General features: G+C 43.1%; 1 pseudogene; it reads left to right on the forward strand.

Moving 5' to 3' along the window:
• Positions 1-8,569: 8,569 nt before the first annotated feature.
• Positions 8,570-8,875, forward strand: LOC125354376 (annotated as a pseudogene).
• The last annotated feature ends 5,442 nt before the right edge of the window (positions 8,876-14,317 follow it).

The following is a 14,317-nucleotide window of genomic DNA, read 5'->3' on the forward strand; positions in this document are numbered from 1 at the left end:
GAACCTGGAGAGAATTGAACCGCGCAGGGAATTTGGAGTGAAAGGGCGCCCCCTAATGCAGCTTTTTCAGAACACAAAAGAATCTTGTTTATTTCACTCTACCGGCTATGGTTAAGCAAACATCAACTGGCCCCTGTGAGCACTTTCCGTTTTGTTGTTTTTTTGTTGTTTTTTTGCTGGTCCTAAAGCTTGAACTCAGGGTCTATGCGCTGTCCCTTAGCTTTCGTGCTCAAGACTAGCGCTCTACCACTTAAGCCACAGCTTCACTTCTAGTTTTCTGTTGGTTAATTGGAGATAAGAGTCTCAAGGACTTCCCTGCCCAGGCCGGCTTTGAACCATGATCCTCAGATCTCAGCCTACTAAGTAGGATTATAGGCGTAAACACATTTGACTGTGTTTTTTTTTTTTTTACAAGCCTTTCACAAGACTGATCACCCATGTTATGAGATGATTTTGTTCTCGTGAAAATTGAAAAGGAAATGCCTAAGAAGTGAACCTTGTGCTTCATGAAGGGAGAGAGAGAGAGAGAGAGAGAGAGAGAGAGAGAGAGAGAGAGAGAGAGAGAGCGCAGGCTGAGTGTTGGGGGAAGACTATGCAGAAAGAGTTCATGAGGACTTGCAGCAAGAGATTGCCACTTCTATAAATGTCAATCCCATAGCAAACTGAACAGCACTAAGAACTCACCAGTCTTACTGACACTTCTGCCTGATGGTTCTGAGATGTCTATGCTGTGCAAAGTCATCTCCAGCTGGTAAGCCAAGCTAGCCAACAGGGATACAAGATGATTTCCTCCCACATCTGCCCTGTGCACTCCCGGCACACTAGTGTGTAAGGACTCTCCTTCACTCCCTTCCCTATTCACCAATGCTGGTCTTTGTGTGTATGCAAGGATCTTCCTATGTAACCTAGGCTGGCCTCTAACATGCCTCAGCCTCCTAAGTGCTGGGATTACAGGTATACTCCACGGTGCACAGCACTGACATGTCAGTTCTTTAGCTGCTGAGTAAAGATTGTTTTCTCTGGGATCAAACCCCTGGGCTCTGTTCTGGAGCTTTTGGTATTACCCGAGAAGCACTGGAAGCACAAAGGTAAGAAAGATGCTGGACCATGTCAGATAAGGAAAACCCAGCTCTTATTCCACAGGGTAAAAGCTCTGTGAGTTAGATACTTGGTTCCTCTCTTAACTAGACAAATAACCTGACTGCATGGAAAATCAAGAGCAAAACCGAGGTTTGGATAGGAAATATTTAACTCAAGAAAGCACATAGGGGCTAGGGAATAGATAGTTCAGGGATAGAGCACATACTGAGCTTGTGCAAGGCCCTGAGTTTAATGCCAGCACAAAGAAGGAAGGAAAGAAGGGAGGGAGGGAGGGAGGGAAGGAGGGAGGGAAAGAGGGAGGGAGGGAGGGAAAGAGGGAGAGAGGGAGGGAAAAAGGGAGGGAGGGAAAAAGGGAGGGAGGGAGGGAAAGAGGGAGGGAGGGAAAAAAGAAAAGGAATGGAGGGAGGGAAGAAGGGAGTGAGGGAAGAAGAGAGGGATGATAGTGGGAGGAATGAAGGATGGGAAAAGACCTGTATGAAGCAAATTTAAGTATAAATCCTAAATAGTCTCACTTGTTCTTTACAGCAGTTCTCAAAATCAGCTCCTACTTAGTCAATAAACAAGTATGCTTTTTGAACTAAGTTTGAATAGAATAATAACATTTCTCCAAAAACAAGTCAGTGGAAATTTTTTTAATCTCATTCTATCTAGAACTATCTTTCCCCTTTTTGCTATATCTGAGTACATTTATTTTTTTAACTAGTGTATATTATTGAACAAAATAGTGGGTTTCATCGTGACATTACCTTTACTTAAGCTACTAGTGTCAGCTAGTGTGTGGTGGTATATGTCAATAATCCAAGCTATGCAAAAGACTGAATGACAAGGGTCATGAATCCAACATTGCCCTGAGCTACATAGTTAGAACCTGTCATAAATAATTATATGAGTAAATGAAGCCTCATGTCTAGTGTCAATACCTAAGTATCCCTTTAGTGAACAATTGACGAAGCACTATTTATTATATTTTCAGTTTATTTCATTTTTGTTGAAGAACACATTCACCTCAAACAGTTGTAAAGAGCATTTTGCTAAGACCCACACAGTGCAGCATATCATGTTATTCAGCTTTATCTAATGACAATGAGTTTCACAAGAGAATATGTTGTCAGCCTATTTATTTACTTCTTTCTCTGGGTCATTAGAATAAGAATTGTTTCTCCCTGGAATTCATCATTCTAAAGAATAAAACCTCTACCCACTCTGGAGATGTCTCCTGATGGATTGCTATATATTGGGGATACTGAATATTTATTTGTAGTGACTATTCAATTACTTTGTTTGGTGATGATTTGTGATCATCCTTTTCACATGACTGACTTCCTTGAGATCCTGCCCGTTATGCAATTGAGCTGATGTCGGAAGCCAGCATGAGATCTGGCTAATCATGCTGCTAAACATGCTGGCTAGAAGCAATGGGGTCTTGTAGATTTTTGTCCCTGATTCTATGTATGGGATGTTGATTTTGCATAAGTCGAACTATTCTTGCCTCCCTGGGATGAAACTAACCTCATAGGTTGTTGAATTTGGTTTGCAGGTATTTTGTTGAGCATGTTTGCATATTTGTCCAAGAAAATTAGTCTACAGTTTGTGTTTTCATTGTATTCCTATTCAGTTTTCACATCAGAGTAAGACTAGTTTTGTACAATGAATCTGGACATATTTTTCTCTTTAATTTTGTGGCATAGTTTGAAGTTCTTTAAAGTTCTAGTAGAACTCAGTAGTAAATATATCCAGTGGGAGTTTTTCTTTCTAGGTAGACTATGTCTGCTTAAATCTAATTGCTCACTATAGATCTATTTATGTGGTTTAATCTTGGCAGATCATGTTTCTAGAACTTTATCATTTTCTCCTAGGCTTTCTATTTTATTTATTTATTTATTTATTTATTTATTTATTTATTTATTGCCAGTCCTGGGGGTTGAACTCAGGACCTGAGCACTGTCCCTGGCTTCTTTTTGCTCAAGGCTAGCACTCTGCCAACGTGAGCCACAGCGCCACTTCCAGCTTTTTCTATATATGTGGTGCTGAGGAATCCAACCTAGGGCTTTATATATGTGAGGCAAGCACTCTACCACTAGGCCATATTCCCAGCCCTTCCAATTTTTTTTGAATGTAAATTTTCAAAATGTTATCTATAAATACCTGGATTTCAGTGATATCTTTTTTTTTTAAGTTTACTTTATTGTTGTTTTAGAGGTGACATACAGCGGGGTTACTTTCACATACATCAGGTAATAAGTTCATTTCCTTTCGCATTAGTATCATCTGTTCCCTCATTCCCTCCCCTTCCTCCCTCCCATCTCCTCCCAGGAGTTGCACAGTTCCCATTCATCAGTGCCCAGTGCGGCCAGTGTGCTCCACTGCTGCATTCTCACCCTTTTTCCTGATTCTGTGCCCTCCCCACAACCTCCTACAGATGTGCACGTGAGTACACCATGTGTACATAACAAAAATAGTCATCAGAAAAAGAAAAACAAATTAAGAAAGAAGTCCTTTGTTTCCATATCTTCGGAGTTGGTTTCAGCACATATATTATTTTATATACATATGAAGAGGAGCTTGGGTATTGCACTTTTGTGTTTCTCTCCTATGAGTATCTTCTTGTGGTCTCACTGTATGTGAGTATCTAGAATCCTGTGTAATATATTGTTAGGGGGTCCATGGATCGACAGTCAATGAGACAATCAGATAAAAATTTTAAAAAGATTTTATTGAGCAAGAAAATATTGGCATGCCAGGACTGCAGTTCCGGATCTCAAAGATGCAGTCCCGGTCCGTCTCAGAAGGATGCTTATATACCCAAAAACGACAGGAATTTTCCCTTTAGCTTAACAATAGGGGCTTGTTGCTTCCACCAGGGGCTTGTTACTACTAAGAGGTGTCAGTCAAAACAGGCCAGGGCATCTTCATCTTCACTGAAGACCATCTAACAACTAGGTGGCAAAATAGGATGAAACTCTGGGTTACAGGTGTGATCAATACAGAGCAAAACAAGTTTAAAGTAGTTGGGTGAATACAATCTTTACAGCAGAGGCCAGCTTCAGAAAAGTTTTACATTGAACACTACAGAACAGTAAAAGAAAAGTTTTACATTGAACACTACGAAAGTATTAGCAATACTTTGTTGAAAGCTAGCATAGCAACAGATTAATTATTTTTCAGCACTTCAATATCACACCCCAGTGTATTTTAGATCTAATTTCCACATATCAGGGAGAACATGCGCTGTTTGTCTCTCTAATGTTGGCTGACCTCACTTAACATGATTTGTTCTATTTCCATCCATTTCCCTGAAATGGACATTATTTTATTCTTTCTAATGGCTGTGTAAAATTCCATCAGCTATAGGTGCCACATTTTTTTTCTGCTCCACTCATCTATTGCGGGGCTAGTTCCATATCTTCACTATTGTGAATAGTGCAGCAATGAACATGGATGTACAGGTATCTTTGTTGTATCCTGGTTCACAATGCTCAGGGTAAATGCCTAGCAATGGTATGGCTGGGTCATAGGGAAAGTCTGTGGTTTTTGATGAACATCCAGAAAGCTCTCCAGAGTGGCTGTACTAATTTAAGTACAGCAGTATAGTAGGGTTCCTTTTTCTCCACATCCCCTCCAGCATTTGTTGTTGTTAGAATTCAAAATGTTGGCCAACCTAATTGAGGTAAGATGGTATCTCATGGTTGTTTTGATTTGCATTTCCTTTATGGCCAGGGATGATGAGCATTTCCTCCATGTTTTTGCCATTCTTACCTCTTCTTCTGAGAAGTCTCTTCTTAGCTCCCCTGCCTATTTATTAAGTGGTGTATTAAGTTTGAGAGGGGTTAGTTTCTTGAGCTCCTTGTGTGTATTGGATGTTAGGCCTTTGTCTGTTGCTTTGCTGGTAAAGATCTTTTCCCAGTTGGTTGTCTGTCTTTCTAGTTGAGTAACTATATCTTTAGCTGTGCAGAAACCTTTATTTTGATATAACTCCATTTATCAAGTCTATCCTATTTGCTGTGTCTCTGAGATTTATTTATTTATTTGCCAGTTCTGGGGCTTGGACTCAGGGCCGGAGCACTGTCCCTGGCTTCTTTTTGTTCAAGGTTAGCACTCTGCTACTTGAGCCACAAGGGCCACTTCTGGCCTTTTTCTATGTATGTGGTGCTGAGGAATCGAACCTAGGGCTTCATGTGTACGAGGCAAGCACTCTTGCCACTAGGCCATATTCCCAGCCCCTCTGAGATTCTTTTCAAAAAGTTTCTGCCTATGCCTGTAAGTTTTAGTGTTTCTCCTATTCCCTTTTGTAGTAACTTCGGAGTCAGGTCTAACATTGAGGTCTTTGATCCATTTTGACTTGGCGTTAGTGAATGGTGACTAGTTTTCTGCATATGGCGGCTCAGTTTTCCCAACACCAATTATTGGAGAAGCTATCTTTTTTTCCCCACCATGTATCTTCTTTTTTTTGCCAGTCCTGGGGCTTGAACTCACAACCTGGGCACTGTCCCTGGGCTTCTTTTTGCTCAAGGGTAGCACTCTACCACTGGGGCCACAGCTTTTTCTGTTTACATGGTGCTAAGGAATCGAACCCAGGGCTTCATGCATGCTAGGCAAGTACTCTACCACTAAGCCACATTCTCAGCCCATGAATATATTTCTTGTCACCCCTTCTAGAAGAGATGTTTTTATACAGACTATGAGAAATCTGATGATTTTCCTACAGAACATTCCCAGCCCTACACCATATATCTTTGGCTCCCTTATCAAACGTCAGATAACTGCAAATACATGGTTTTATTTCTGGGTGTTGTAGCTTCTTGAAGGGTTGTTCCCTTTAATGTGTAGTAGCCTTCTTTATCCATTCTGCTTTGTCAGATACAATTCTGGCTACTCCTACTTGCTTTTTGATTCTGTCTGCTTTGATTGCCACCTTCTATCCTTTGACGCTCACTATGTTCATCTTTACCTATGATATATGTCTCTGAGGACAGAATACAGTTGGAGCTTGTCCTATAATCCACTCAATACAACTGTGTCTTTTAATGCAAAGTCCAGACCACTTACATTTAGGGATGTTATGGAAAACATCCACCAATTTTTCCTTTCAAGTTTACTATTCACCAAATTGGTAATGTTTCATTTAAAAAAAAATAGTCAGTTGTGGGGCTTGAACTAAGGGACTGGACACTGTCCCTGAGATCATTTGCTCAAAGCTCTGCTTCTTTGAGCCACAGCTCCATTTCTGGCTTTTCAGTGGTTAAATTGGAGATAAACTTCTCACAGGGACTATTCTGCCTAGCCTGGCTTTGAACTACGACCCTCAGATCTCAGCCTCTTGAGTGACTAGGTTAACAGGCATGAGGCCACTGGTACCAGGCCATGTTTCATTCTTTCCTAATCTCATTTGTCTATTGTGGGTAATGTGGCTATTTGCCAAGTACTCCCAGCTCCCCTGGAGCATTACTAATACTCTTAAACTTGAACAGGCCAGTTCTTCCACTCTCTGGTCATTATTTGTGGACTTCTGCTGACCCTAACACTTGAAGTTACAAGCTCTCAGTTTGTTCTCTGCTATTTGCCCACAGCACACACATGATCAGTCATAGCATTCTTATTTTCTGCCTTCATGCACAGTGTTGTCTGATTTATTTGTAATAGTTCTTTGACTGTCCAAGTGAATGGGAAATACTATACTTTCACTTCTCTGTTCAAAGCAGCTAGACACATAATATTAACATATTAACAACCCCAACAAGAGCACTTGTCCAGTATTGTTATTTACAGTCTGTGTTCCTAAATATTCTACTTCTATTTGGCAAATTCTTTTGTTTGAGCCCTTGGGTTGACCAGATTAAAAAAATTACTCATTTACATACTTGTTAGAATAAAATGTTCCAGTTTCACTTTCTCCTTTCTCCCACCCCACTTTTTGTTTGTTTGTTTGTTTGTTTGTTTTTGGCCAGTCCTGGGCCTTGGACTCGGGGCCTGAGCACTGTCCCTGGCTTCCTTTTTGCTCAAGGCTAGCACTCTGCCACTTGAGCCACAGTGCCACTTCTAGCCATTTTTTGTATATGTGGTGCTGGGGAAGCAAACCCAGGACCTCATGTATACAAGGCAAGCTCTCTCGCCACTAGGCCATATCCCCAGCCCCCCACCCCACTTTTTTAAATTAAATTTTATTGACAAGGTGATGTACAGAGGGGGTACAGTTATATAATAAGGTAGTGAGTACATTTCTTGTCATATTTGTTACACCCTCCCTCATTTTTCTTTCCCTTCCCTAGTTCAGATAAGCATATGTACAATATCCAGTGTACCAAAGTCATATACATTGACCATACAGTGAGAGTGGCCCATCCCACTCTCTTGTTACCAAGGGAATCAATAGTGTAAAAGCCAAAAGATATTCAAGGCAAGCACTCTTGCCACTAGGCCATATTCCCAGCCCCCAAAAGATATTCAGTAGAAAATCAGGTGCCAGTTCAGAATGAGGCCCTGATTTCAAGCCTCACTACTGGCACACAAAAAATATAAAAGGCTGGATATGAAATGGGAAGATAGTTTGTGTGTGGCATCTCCTTTATAGATGCTACTTTATCTTAAATCCTACTTTGTATATATGTCAATAATCATTAGAGATGTGGTAGAGCCCTAATTTCCATAGCATGTATGGGTCAAATGTGTTTTCTGTAGGCATTGTGATAGTGGTTGAAGCTTCAAGATGTGAGGGAGAGTGGGCTCAAGTGGCTCACACCTATAATCTCAGCCAGCCGCTCAGGAGGCTGAGAACTGAGGATTGCAATTTGAAGCCAAGGTAGGAAAGTGTGTGAGACTCTTCTCTCCAATTAACCACCAAAAAACTGGAAGTGCAGGTATAGTTCAAGTGGTAGAATGCCAGCCCTAAGTGAAAAAGCTAAGTGATTGAGAAAGGCCCTGAGTTCAAGTCCTGGTACTGGCACAAAATAATAAGGTGTGTGGGAGAATGACTCCTGGAGTTTTCCATTTTATCTTCTTTTGCAGGATCTCAACTGCACATAAGTAGTACGTAAGTGTGCAAGTTTGTGTTTCCTGGCCCCTGCCCAACTTACTAACATAGCCACACCACTTAGCCTCTCTGTTACTGGTCAGTATAAAACAACAAATCTGCTTTAAGGAAAATACAAAAGTAATGTCTTTTCAACCAAATATGAATGACTGTGGCTCAGGTGCACAGATTCTAGTTATATGATCTAAAATACAATCACAGAACAGAAGAAAGTCATAAATCCATGTACTTGTAAAACACATCAAGAAGGTTCACCAGGAAATATCTCCCATGGGATCCAACTGTTACCAGGTCTGTTTTTTAGTGTTAGGGCTGGTGGAGCCTACAATTCTGTCCACGTTAGCAAATTTGCTAGAGTTTTATCTAGTTCCAAGGGGTGGTTAGGTCTGCTATAGATTAGCTGATTGTAAAGGACTATTAAAAGGAATTAAAGATTCACCGGCAGCCACTGCGCAGAGCAGTCTCTCCTCATCCACGCACTTCGCTTCGCTCCTTCTGCAACCATGTCTGACAAACCCGATATGGCTGAGATCGTGAAATTCGATAAGTCGAAATAGAAGAAGACAGAAACGCAAGAGAAAAATCCTCTGCCTTCAAAAGAAACGATTGAACAGGAGAAGCAAGCAGGCGAATCCTAATGAGGTGTGCACCCCCAATATGCACTGTACATTCCACAAGCATTGCCTTCTTATTTTACTTCTTTTAGCTGTTTAACTTTGTAAGATGCGAAGAGGTTGGAGCAAGTTTTTGTTTTTTTGTTTTTTTTGGCCAGTCCAGTGACTTGGACTCAGGGCCTGAGCACTGTCCCTGGCTTCTTCCTGCTCAAGGCTAGCACTCTGCCACCTGAGCCACAGTGCCCCTTCTGGCCATTTTCCATATATGTGGTGCTGGGGAATCGAACCAAGAGCTTCATATGTAGGAGGCAAGCACTCTTGCCACTAGGCCATATTCCCAGACCTGGATCAAGTTTAAATGACTGTGCTGCCCCTTTCATATCAAAGAATTGAGAACTACTGACAACCATGGAGGCCGAGCCTGCCTCTCCCATCTGGCTGGCTGGCGGGGAAGGAAAAGAACTTGAATGTTGATGAAGGAAGAAAGCTGGGTGGGAGGAAAGAGAAATCTAGAGTAATATCCAAGCTGGTCCAAGATATCCTACAGGCTGTAAAATGCAGTTTAACCAGAGTGCCATTTTTTTTGTTCAAATGATTTTAATTATTGGAATGCACAATTTTTTAAATATGCAAATAAAGTTTTAAAACCTGAAAAAAAATAAAAGGAATTAAAGCTGGGTACTGGTGGCTCATGCCTGTAATCCTAGCTACTGAGATCTGGGGATCATAACTCAAAGCCAGCCCAGGCAGGAAAGTCCATGGGACTCTTATTATTCTTCCTCATAAATGAATAAAGTTCTGTTATATGCATCTTTTTTTGTCAGTCCTGGGGCTTGAACTCAGGGTCTAGGCACTGCCCCTGAGCCTCTTTGTGTTCAAGGCTAGCACTCTACCACTTGAGCCACAGCACCACTTCCAGCTTTTTCTGTTTATGTGGTACTAAGGAGTCAAACCCAGGGCTTCATGCATGCTAGGCAAGCACTCTACCGCTAAGCCATATTACCAGCCCATGAATACACTTCTTGTCACCCCTACTAGGAGAGTTGTTTTTATAGACTATGAGAAATCTGATGATTTCTTTACAGAACATGAAGTGGCCTTGTGAATGACCATCCCATGTCCAGTCTTTCTCTTAAAAAAAGTGTCAAAATCGAGTGGGCTGGGATATGGCCTAGTGGCAAGAGTGCTTGCCTCCTATACATGAGGCCCTGGGTTCAATTCCCCAGCACCACATATACAGAAAATGGCCAGAAGCAGCGCTGTGGCTCAAGTGGCAGAGTGCTAGCCTTGAGCAAAAAGAAGCCAGGGACAGTGCTCAGGTCCTGAGTCCAAGCCCCAGGACTGGCCAAAAAAAAAAAAAAGAAAGAAAAAAAAAGTGTCAAAATCAAGCTGTGGCTCATTTCCTTTAATGTGGATGAGGTCAACTTTGTGTGTGTGTGTGGTTGTTGGTCATGTGGCTTGAACTCTGTGCCTGGGCACTGTCCCTGAGCTCTTCAGCTGGAGACTAGGAATCTGCCACTTGGGCCAGAGCACCACTTCTAGTTTTCTGGTGGTTAATTGGAGGTAAGAGTTTCACAGACTTCCCTACTAGGGCTGACTTTGAACCACAATCCCCAGATCTCAACCTCCTGAGTAGCTAGGCTTCCAGGTGTGAGCCACCGATGTCCAGCTGAGGTCAACCTTTTCTATTGTGCTCTTTCTGAAGAAAGACCAGAATCCAACAGACTAGGTTACAGAATTTTATTTCCTTTTTCAACATTCAGTTGTATGTTGGTGATATAGTATTCTTCTTCCCTTAATTTGCCTGGCATCTCCCCAAACTCCCTTGGCAAGAATGTCTTCTTCCCAAACAGCTTTTCTCAGTTGTCAAACTGCAACCACTATTCATGAACTCTCATCAGCCAGAGCTGTCAGTGAGGGTTGCCTTTTAGAGTTCTGGGTGTAGCTCATCTTGTCATGTGGTGCCACCATCATTGTAATAAACAATACAGTTTCTCTTGTTTATCTTTTTTGTTTTTTGTGACTGGAACTCACTGTGTAGCTCCCGCTGGCCTTGAACTGAAGATGCTCCTGCTGTAGCCTCCTGTGTAATGGGACTCTGAGAATGTCGAACAGCTCCCCCAGCTGTGGGTCCTGCTGCCTTAGACACAGGAGAACGCGTCTGCCCTTAAGGGCTCACTACTGTATCCCAGCTGCAAAAGAGGAGTGCCAAGAAAGGGGCTGGTCTGGGCATGAAACCTTTTCCCCAGTTTTCACTAATCTTGAGAATCTTTGCCCAAGAGGCTGAGGCCAAGGGAGAGGAGAGGAGGAACAGTCTAGAGAAAAGGGCAGAACTATTTTTCCTAACACTTTCAAACAGGCCAAAGTTTCTATTTGGTGGGTGGAAACAAAACTCAGGAGGAGGGAAACATTTCTGCATCTCCCAGCACTCCTATAAGAGAGACAATCCGAGCTGGCTGCCCATGGCTCACATCCACATCCGAGCTTCTCAAAAGGCTGAGCATTGGAGCATCACAATTGGGAGCCAATCCAGGCCCCCCCCAAAAAAAAATTCATGAGGGGCTTGGAATGTGGCTTAGCAGTAGAGTGCTAGCCTTGCATGCATGAAGCCCTGGTTTCGATTCCTCAGCACCACATAAACAGAAAAAGCCAGAAGTGGCGCTGTGGCTCAAGTAGTAAAGTGCTAGCCTTGAGCAAAAAGAAGCCAGGGACAATGCTCAGGCCCTGAGTCCAAGCCCCAGGACTGGCCAATAATAATAATAATAACAACAATAATAATAATTAATAGTAAATAATAAAATAAAATTCATGAGACTCTATCTCCAAAAATAACCAGCAAAAAGCCAGGCTAGGGGTGTGGCTCAAGAAGTAGAGTACCCGCTAGTGAGAGACCCTAAGTCCAAGCCACAAAATGAAAAAATAAAAGAAAGAAAAAAGAAGACAATCTTTAATGTGATATAGAGATATTATTGTATTGAGATTTCCAGGGCTTAGCTGAGTGCACAACTTGAAGACAACTTGTCTTCTTATCTTTGCTTCCTTATATTGTTCACAGTGGCTGAGTTTCACATGTCAAATTTCAGGGATACTGTCTGATATTCTTCTGCTTTTTGTTTTCCTTTTTTGCCAGTCCTGGGGCTTGAACTCAGGGCCTGAGCACTGTCCCTGGCTTCTTTTTGCTTAAGGCTAGCACTCTACCACGTGAGCCACAGTGCCACTTCTGGCTTTTTCTATATATGTGGTGCTGAGGAATCAAACCCAGGGCTTCATGTATATGAGGCAAGCACTCTACCACTAGGCCATATTCCAAGCTCTGTCTGATATTCTTTTATATTTAGTAATTTTCTTCTTTTTTCATATACCCCACTTTTTTGTGTATGGTGCAGAGGATCAAACAGGAACTTTGCACATGCAGGGTAAATCTGCTGCTGCTAAGCCACTTGCTAGCCCTTGTTCTCTCTCTCAACCCCCCCCACCTTCTCTCTCTGCTGGATCTTGGGCTTGAACTTGGCCTAGGTGCTGTCCCTGAGCTTCTTTTGCTCAAGGTAAGCACCACCACTTGAGCCACAGGGCCACTTCTAGCTTTTTTGAGTAGTTTATTGGAGAGAAGAGTCTCACAGGATTTCCTACCCGGGCTTCTCAGATCTCAGCTTCCTGAGTAGCTGGGATTACAGGTGTGAGACACCAGTGCCTGGTTCTTTGTTCCTTTTCAGACAGTCTTGCTATGTAGCTCCCTAAAATTCACAATGGACCCAATCTGGCCTCCAACTCCATCATTCTGCATTTCCTTCCTTCCTTCCTTCCTTCCTTGCCTGGGGCTTGGGGCTCAGGGCCTGAGCACTGTCCCTGGCTTCTTTATGCTCAAAGCTAGCACTCTAACTCTTGAGCCACAGCGCCACTTACGGCTTTTTATGTTTATGTGGTACTGAAGAATCAAACCCAGGGCTTTGTGAATGGTAGGCAAGCACTCTACCACTAAGCCACATTCCCAGCCCTCTGCATCTGCTTTCTGAGTACTAGAATCCCCCATCTATCTTAAAAATAAATATAAAGCAAGGTACCAGTGTCACACGCCTGTAATCCTAGCTGCTCAGGAGGCTGAGATCTGAGGATTCTGGTTCAAAGCCAGCCCAGGGAAGGAAAAGTCCTGGAGACACTTATCTCCATTTAACCACCAAAAAACTGGAAGTGGCACTGTGGCTCAAATGTTGGAGCCCTAGCCTTGAGCTGAAGAGCTGACAGCCCCCAGGCCTAGAGTTCAAAGTCCACGACTGACCAAAAAAAAAAAAAAATAATAGAAAGAAAGAGAAAAACTAAACTGAGGCTCTGATGGCTCATGCCTACAATCCTAGCTACTCAGGAAGCAGAGATCTGAGGATTACAGTTTTATGCCCAATGATCCAGAAACATGGGAAGTGGAGCTGTGGCTCAAGTGGCAGAGCACCCGCTGTGAGTGGACAAAGCCAAGTGAGTGGAAGCCCTGGGGTAAACTGAAAGCAAATGTTTACAAAAATGAGGTGTCCCCCAGGGCCCAATGGCCTCCTGGGATATGTGTACCATCTGGCCTCAGACCCGTGGGGGTGCTGGGCTCCTCTGGCAGAGGCAGAGGAGCTGAATTCCAGAGTATGATGGAATGTAAGAACAAGAAGTCCTTCACACAGGACAGACAAACTAGCTTCCTCCTTCTCACCCCTGACTCTGCTTCTGATACAAGGTGTCAAGACCTAAACTAAGGGCTGGGAATATGGCCTAGTGGCAAGAGTGCTTGCCTCCTATACATGAAGCCCTGGGTTCCATTCCTCAGCACCACATATATAGAAAATGGCCAGAAGGGGCGCTGTGGCTCAAATGGCAGAGTGCTAGCCTTGAGCAAAAAGAAGCCAGGGACAGTGCTCAGGCCCTGAGTCCAAGGCCCAGGACTGGCAAAAAAAAAAAAAAAAAAAAAGTTAATTGGGCTGGGACTATGGCCTAGTGGCAAGAGTGCTTGCCTCATATATATGAAGCCCAGGGTTTGATTCCCCAGCACCACATACATAGAAAACGGCCAGAAGTGGCACTGTGGCTCAAGTGGCAGAGTGCTAGCCTTGAGCAAAAAGAAGCCAGGACAGTGCTCAGGCCCTGAGTCCAAGGCCCAGGACTGGCAAAAAAAAAAAAAAAAAAAAAAAAAAAAGACCTAAGCTAGATTTTCTAGTCTATTTGCCAAGGGGTATCCTCTCGTTCTTTCTTTTCTTTTTTTGATGTATGTGCAGGTACCTGGGTTTGAACTTGGGGCCTTGTGCTCTCACTTGTTTTTCTTAGCTCACAGCTGGCACCACTACCACTTGAGTCATGCCTACTACAGTCCAGCATTTTGCTGGTGTGTTGTAGATGGAACCTCTCGCTCTCTTGACTTTTCTGCTCAGTCTGGCTTTGAATAGCGATCCTCAGATCTCAGCCTCCAAAGCAGCCAGGATTACAGGGGTGGGCCACTTACTTACATCATGCCAGGTGTTTTACGTTAGAGATGGGGGTCTCACTGTGGCCCAGGCTGGCCTCACACTTGCAATCCTTCGGCATCAGCTTCCCAGTGCTGGCA

Source organism: Perognathus longimembris, chromosome 7 (assembly GCF_023159225.1).
Source record: "Perognathus longimembris pacificus isolate PPM17 chromosome 7, ASM2315922v1, whole genome shotgun sequence".
In the NCBI taxonomy this organism is placed as follows: domain Eukaryota; kingdom Metazoa; phylum Chordata; class Mammalia; order Rodentia; family Heteromyidae; genus Perognathus; species Perognathus longimembris.